A 7,830-nucleotide genomic window follows, 5' to 3' on the forward strand; every position below is an offset into this window, starting at 1 on the left:
TAAGGATTTATTTGAAAAATCTTAAAAAAAAATTATGTATCAAAAAAGCTAGAGAGTTTTGTGGTCTTAATGCTATTTCCTCAAATCTTGAAAAAGATCTATTTGATAATACTTCAAAACTTTTTGGGCACTGTTGTCATCATAGAAAAAATTTGGGAACAACAGGGACCAGAATGCTGAACTTTTAAAATTGGGAAAAGCCCAAAGCCAGCCGATTATAGAGCAGCTAACCGGTTTATTTTATAGAGACAAACCAGAGATCTGTTAGACCTAGTTTGTTTAAAAGCCCCCAACGCAACTTATCATATCAGCAAAGTGGTTTGCCCATTGTACATAGAATTTTTGTTTTATGTTTCTAACAGTTAGTGCTCTGAAATTACCCTATAAATCAAACTCCAAATCATTTTTCAAGATTGGTTTGAGTTAAAACCTAATATTTCTGAATACTCCTGAGCGTTTACTTGCTTGCCTGTATAAATTTATACATACTTGAGTTATCACTTGCTTATCTATTATATATTTTTGTGAGGAGTGTGTTCTTTGTAAGGTTCATTTTAATTTTTCAATTGAGTGATAGTAAGTGTGAGAAACACTTGTTGAAGAGATAAGGAATATATATTTCGAATTTATAACAATTCATTGACGCCTTTAGAATCAATTGCACTCATTTTTTGAGCCTCGGGATATGTGGCTTAATGTAAGTGGAATTCTCAAGTTTGAATTGTTTGGAGGTGGGGACGTAGACGGTTTGTCAAATCATGTAAAAATTGTTATGTTTCCTTTTTCTATCCTTACCTCTTTAATTTATTTGTTGTGTTTGTTGTTGTTAGATTGTGATTTTTATTGTTGGAAAAATTTTTAAACCCAATTCACCTATCATCTTGGGTTGTTGTTAGGTAAAATTTCAATTACAATATTGTACATACATTAAATAACTTTATTTAACTGGTTATTCAAGTTCCAAAAAAATTGATTTGAGCTTTACTTACCCCTCTACCTCTTTAAAAATTAAATAAATAAGTTATAAACAAGTTGTAATCTAAACTACATATAAAAAATATTTATAGGTATTATTCGAATGGTTAAGGCAGGTGCCGGGTTGTACGTGTACCCCTTGATTTGTTAGCCAAAATCATATGGCTGAAATGTGTTGTGTTGATGATAATTTGCTGAATATTCTTTCAAATTAATAATATTTATTGATAGATAAATTAAATAAATTTATTTGTGAAAATCCCTCTAAAAAAATTATTTTGCTTAGTCCGACGAAGTTGTTCTGTAATTATAAGTTATATACTCTCTTTCACTTTATTTAGAAGTAAACACAAATTAAGAATTAGGACTCTCTCCTAAACTGATATTTTTTTGAGCAAATTTTATTAACATGATTGGTAGTTAATAAATTAAAAAGTAAATATAGTTAAATTCTAATCACACACTTACACTAAAATACAAGTTGTACAAGATTTGTAAAAAATTAGAAGAGAATCCTAGTCCCACAAATTAAAAGAGCCTAATGCATTAGTCTATGTGAAGAATCAATCATTTTAGGGGAAAAAACAAAAAAGGGAAAGAGAAAAGTTTCGGTCAAAGCTTTTAATATTCTCTCTTAACTACCCTGCTTTGCAAGAGGGAAAAAAAATGGGAAGAGAGAAAATAACTATGAGATGGGAAAAAAATTATGAACGAAAGAGTTATTACACTTTAAATAGAAAGCTAGCTAGCATAGTGCTGATGCAAAGACTAGATGAGGCCAAATGTTGGCCATTTTGGAGTTCTTGTTGTCACAGACCGCTCAAATTTGCCACTAATGGAAGCTAATTCCGCGCGCATGGGTACACTTAGCAAAAGTCCGCCTAAAAGTGGAGTGCGCTTAGAAGCACGGTGTGCTTAGCACAAAAGGCAGGATGCACTTAGAAATGGGATGCGCTTAGAAATGGGCCGCCAACACAACTAGCCAACTTTGATGCGCTTAACGATCATCCAAGCCCGGCTCGAATTTTAGATTTCTCTACAATTGTAAATAAGCTAGAACTTTCTAGGTTTGAGTATTTAAGCCCTTAGGATTTTTATGCAAGTTGTATGGAAAGTTCAAGAACCTAGCACCCAACACCTATAAAAAGGGGGTAAGCCCTCCTTATTTGCTCACCACCACACCACACACACAAGCTCTCTAGCTCTTGTAAAAAGGTCTCTTGTAATTTATTCTTTAGTGTGTAATAAATTTTATATTTGGCCATATTGCTCTCTTCTCTCTAGCATTTTTCACAAGTGCTCTTGCTTTGCTAGTTTGAGAAGAATCGAAAGGCTTACCTAGCGACTTGTGTGCGAGAAGTCATCGAAGTGCGGCACGGGTTTGCTGCGCAAAACTCTCGTCCCATGACAAGTGATATCAGAGCTAAGGTTTGCAGACACGCAAATTAGCTCAACGAGCAATGGCCAACCCTCATAGCACAACACAAGAGGGCGTAGTCGATGTGGAGTCACTTGAGCAAAATTGTGGCCGTGAGGAGGGACTCATACAAGTTAAGTCCTGTGGCAAGTCCAAGGCCACTTCCGTGGATGCCTTGGAGCCTCGCGTGGCCACGTTCGAAACCTCTATGTCTGTTGTCTAGGACACCCTCAATACTTCGGAGGTGTAGGTCGACGGTCTTAAGGGCGAGTATGGTGAGTTCACGGTAGCCATCAAGACCTTCATGCAAGACTAAGCTGACACTTTCTGAGGGGAGTTTCGAGCATTACATGATGAGCTGCTCAACTTGTGTAGCTTCGTGCAAAGTGAGCTACGAGCGGTCCGTGCAGAGGTCGATGAAGTTTGCTCAGACTGGGCTTGGCACAAGTATACACTCACACCTAGCCCGACTTCCACAAGTACAAGTGATGCGTACCACATCAACGTGCCAAAGCTTGACACCTACGATGGTGCACTCAATGCCACTATAGTGGACAACTTCTTATTTGGACTAGAGCAATATTTCGATGCCATGGGTGTTTGTAATGAAACATTGAAGATAAGAACTGCACCTACATTCCTTCAAGGCACCGCGTCTATATTCCTTTGAGGCACTGCACAACTATAGTAGCGGCAGATGCATGGCGAGATAGGCAAAAGCATATGTGCCATCAACACATGGGTTGAGTTCCAACGCGAACTCTGCGAGTACTTTACCCCAAGAAACCCAGAGAAGAAAGCACGAGCGCGCCTTCATCAGCTTAAGCAAATGGGTAGCGTCCACAATTACTCCGCCCAACCCAAGGATAAGAGGCCCAGCCATGGTAAAGGTGGGGGAAATGGCCGGAAGAACAAGGACCACAATCGGAAAGATTGAGGGCAGAAAAAGCCTCTAAGCCGCAAGAGTAGGTAAAGTAAATCAGAAAAACAACCACCCAAACCTTGAAGCCTATGCTTCATATGTAATGGTTCGCATTGGGTACATGACTGTCTGAAAAAAAAGTTGCTTAATACTCTAGCGGCACAACTTAAGGACCACTTCACACCGTCAACGGAGGAACCCAACACAGCATGGGTACCCTCAAATGGCTCGGCGCACTCAAGAGCCACCCGCTAACACCCACCAATAAATGACTCATGTTCGTGAGTGCGACCATCAATGGCCAAGCCATGTATGCCTTGCTCGACACTAGAGCGACACACAACTTCATTTCGAAAGATGAGGCCAAGCACCTAGGCCTCGAGGTGACGAAGGAAGGAGGCACCATGAAGGTGGTAAACTCACCCGCCAAACGCATCACGGGCACCACATAAGGTGTGCGTGTAACACTCGTAACATGGAGCGGAAAGCTCGATTTCTCTATCGTGCCTATGGACGACTTCAAGATGGTTCGTGTCATGAAATTCTTTGATTAAGTTCATGCTTTCCACTACCAGCCACAAACTCCCTAAGCATCATCAACAAGAGTATAGATTGTATAATTCCGACTGAGCAATCCAAGACCGCAGATAAGACGCTCTCAGCCATGCAATTCAAGAAGGGTTTCCGAAATGACCCAATTTTCTTGGTCTCTATCTGGGAGTTGAATAATGAAGAAGATTGCGGAGACTCACTAAGCCAAGTCTCTTCGCTTATCCAAAGAGTCCTCAACGAATTCAAAGACGTCATGCCTCCGGAGTTACCGAAGAATCTCTCATCGAGACGTGAGGTGGATCATGAGCTCGGGCTAGAATAAGGTCTAAAACCTCTAGCCTTGGCGCCCTACTGCATGGCGTCACCCGAACTCAAAGAGTTGCAGAGACAACTCAAAGACTTACTGGATGCGAGCTATATCCACCCATCGAAGGTTTCATTCAGTGCACCCGTGCTCTTCCAAAAGAAGAAAGATGGATCGCTGCGAATGTGCATCAACTATCGGGCACTCAACAAGATTACAATCAAGAACAAATATCTGATCCCTTTGATCGCGGATTTGTTTGATCAACTTGGCAAAGCACGTTACTTCACCAGGCTCGACTTGCGGTTCGAATACTACCAAGTGCACATAGCTAAGGGAGATGAGCCAAAGATAGCATGCGTAACTAGGTATGAATCTTTTGAATTCCTTGTTATGTCATTTGGCATCACCAATGCACTAGCCACATTTATACGTTTATGAACAAAGTTCTCCAATATTTCCTCGACCACTTCTTCGTCATGTACTTGGATGACATCGTGGTGTATAGCACCACACTTAAAGAACATATCAAACACTTGCGGCAAGTCCTCCAAGTATTATACGACAACGAGCTCTACCTCAAAATGGAGAAGTGCTCATTCGTTCAACGAGAGGTAGAGTTCCTTGGCCACAAGATAGCGGACAGGAAACTTATGATGGAGAACTCGAAAGTAAAGGCCATTCTCGAGTGGGAATATCCTACCAAAGTACCTAAACTTCGGTCCTTTCTCGAGCTAATGAATTATTACCGTCACTTCATCAAGGGATATTCGACCAAAGCGGTACCTTTGACCAATTTACTTAAGAAGAATCGAGAATGATATTGGTCAGAAGAGTGCCAATACACATTCAAGGAGTTGAAGAAAACTATCTCCAAGGAACTCGTCCTCATTCTTCTAGATCACACCAAACCATTTGAGGCTTAAACAGATGCCTCCGACGCCGCCATTAGTAAATCCTCATGCAAGAAGGCCACTTTATAGCGCTTGAGAGTTGATTGAAGGCTTAATGATACGGAACGCCGCTATACTGTGCAAGAAAAAGAAATGATTGCAATCGTCCATTGCCTACGCGTGTGGCGACACTACTTGCTTAGGTCACATTTAATGATCTTAACGGATAACATAGTCACGAGCTATTTCCAAACACAAAAGAAGTTGTTCCCTAAGCAAGCAAAGTGGCAAGACTTCCTTGAGGTATTCGATTACCGACTCGAGTACAAGCCCAGAAAAGCCAATGTCATTGCGGATGCCCTAAGTTGCAAAGCGGAGTTGGCGACTCTTAGCATGAGCCAACCAAAGTCCGACTTTGTCACACACATTAAGAAAGGCCTCCAATAAGACACCCTAGCGAAATACTTATTGAGGAAATTTCTTAAGGGCAAGACAAGGCGATTTTGGCAAGAGGAAAACATTCTCACCAAATGTGACCGACTCTTCGTGTCTAGGTGGGGAAATTTATGATGAGAAGTAATCAAAGTGTGCCACGACTCGAAGTGGGCTGCCCACCCCAGAGTAAAGCGCACGACCGTACTAGTCCAAGCCTCATACTTTTGGCCACACATGAGAGACGACATCGAGGCTTATGTGTATACTTGTCTTGTATGCCAACAAGACAAGACGAATCACCAACTTGCAATAAGATTGTTGGAGCCCTTGTCAATAGCATCAAGGCCATGGGAAAGTGTCACCATAGACTTCATCTCGGCCTTACCCAAGTTTGAGGAGTGCGAAAGCATCATGGTCCTGGTCGACCGCTACAGCAAGTACACAACTTTTATCGTCGTACCGACCAATTGCAAAGCGGATAAAGTTGCCTGGCTCTTCATCAAACATGCTGTGAAACTGTGGGGAGTTCCGAAAACATTGTGAACGATCGAGGCCCATGATTCACTGACCGTTTTTGGACGGAGCTCTTCAAGATGTTGAGAACCGACCTCAAGTTCTCATCAACCTTCCACCCACAAACGGATGGGCAAACTGAGCGTATCAGTAGCCTCCTCGAGATGTATTTGAGGCACTATGTAAGCACTCACTAGCGAAATTGGGCCAAGTTATTGGATATTGCCCAATTCTCATACAACCTACAACGCAGCGAGGCTATCGGTAAGAGTCCATTCAAAATCATCTTGGGATTCCAACCCATGATGCCAAACACCATAGTCTTGACATATGGAGAAAAAGCCCAGTGGCTCACAAGCTCGCCCGCGAGTGGCACAAGGAAGCGGACATCATGTGAGCCTACCTCGACAAAGCCGCACGGAGGATGAATAAATAGGCTGATTCGAAAAGACGCCACGTCAAATACAAGGAAGGCGATCAAGTAATGGTGAAGCTCATACCCCAACAGTTCAAGACTTTACAGAAAGTTCACAAAGGGTTAGTGAGGCATTACGAAGAGCCTTTCCGAGTTGTCCAACGTGTGGGTAAAGTCTCATACCAACTCCAACTTTTGTCAAGACTCAAGATTCATCTGGTCTTCCACGTGAGTCTACTTAAGCCATATCATAGGGATGCGGAAGAACCAAACCGCGGAGAGTTAAGACGTGCCCAAACTGTCGTTGTCACTGCGTATGACAAGGATATGGAGTACATTTTTGCCAATCGAGTAATTCAAAAAAAGGGCATACCGACATACAACGAGTACTTGGTGAAGTGGAGAAACCTCCTCGAGAGTGAAGCCACGTGGGAACGCGTAGACGACCTATGGCAAGTCACAGAGCATGTCCAAAACTACCAGCACGAGAACGCAATGAGGATGCCGCGAGCAGAAGTGGGGGAAAATTTTCACGAGCTGCTCAAATTTGCCACCAACGGAAGCTAATTCCGCGTGCACATGTACACTTAGCAAAAGTCCGCCTTAGAAGCAGGTTGCACTTAACACAAAAGGTTGGATGCACTTAAAAGTGAAATGCGCTTAGAAATGGGACGCTAACACAATTAGCCAACCGTGGTGCACTTAGCGATCATTCAAGCCCAGCTTGAATTCTAAATTTCTCTACAAACTACAATTGTAAATAAGCTAGAACTTTCTAAGCTTGAGCATTTAAGTCTCTAGGATATTTATGCAAGTTGCATGGAAAGTTGAAGAACCTAGCACCCAACACCTATAAAAAGGGGTGAGCCCTCCTCATTTTCTCACCACCACACCACACACAAAAGCTCTCTAGCTCTTGTAAAAAGCACTCTTGTAATTTATTCTTTAGTGTGTAACAAAATATATATTTGGCCATATTGTTCTCTTGTCTCTAGCATTTTCCGTAAGTGTTCTTACTTTGCTAGTTTGAGAAGAATCGAAAGGCTTACTTAACGACTCATGTGCTAGAAGTCGTCTAAGTGCCGCATAGGTTTGTTGTGCAAAACTCTCGTCCTGTGACATTATGGTCGGATATTAGAATACTAGTTTTTTATGAGTGCAACACAGAACCTTGGTGCTTATATATTGATATATATATTCAAATAAAGAATCTTTTATGATTTAGGATTAATATGGTAATGTTGTAATTTTTAAAATAATTATTGTTAGTTGTACTATAGAAATAATCAAGTGTTGAAAAAAATTAGTTAAGTATTTGGTAAAATTTATTTTTTAGAAGTGCTTTAAGTTTTAAAAGTAATAATATGTGTTTGGTAAATCTTATCGTTAACTTACTGTAAGAGT

Source organism: Citrus clementina, unplaced genomic scaffold (genome assembly GCF_000493195.1).
Source record: "Citrus clementina cultivar Clemenules unplaced genomic scaffold, Citrus_clementina_v1.0 scaffold_2, whole genome shotgun sequence".
NCBI lineage: Eukaryota > Viridiplantae > Streptophyta > Magnoliopsida > Sapindales > Rutaceae > Citrus > Citrus x clementina.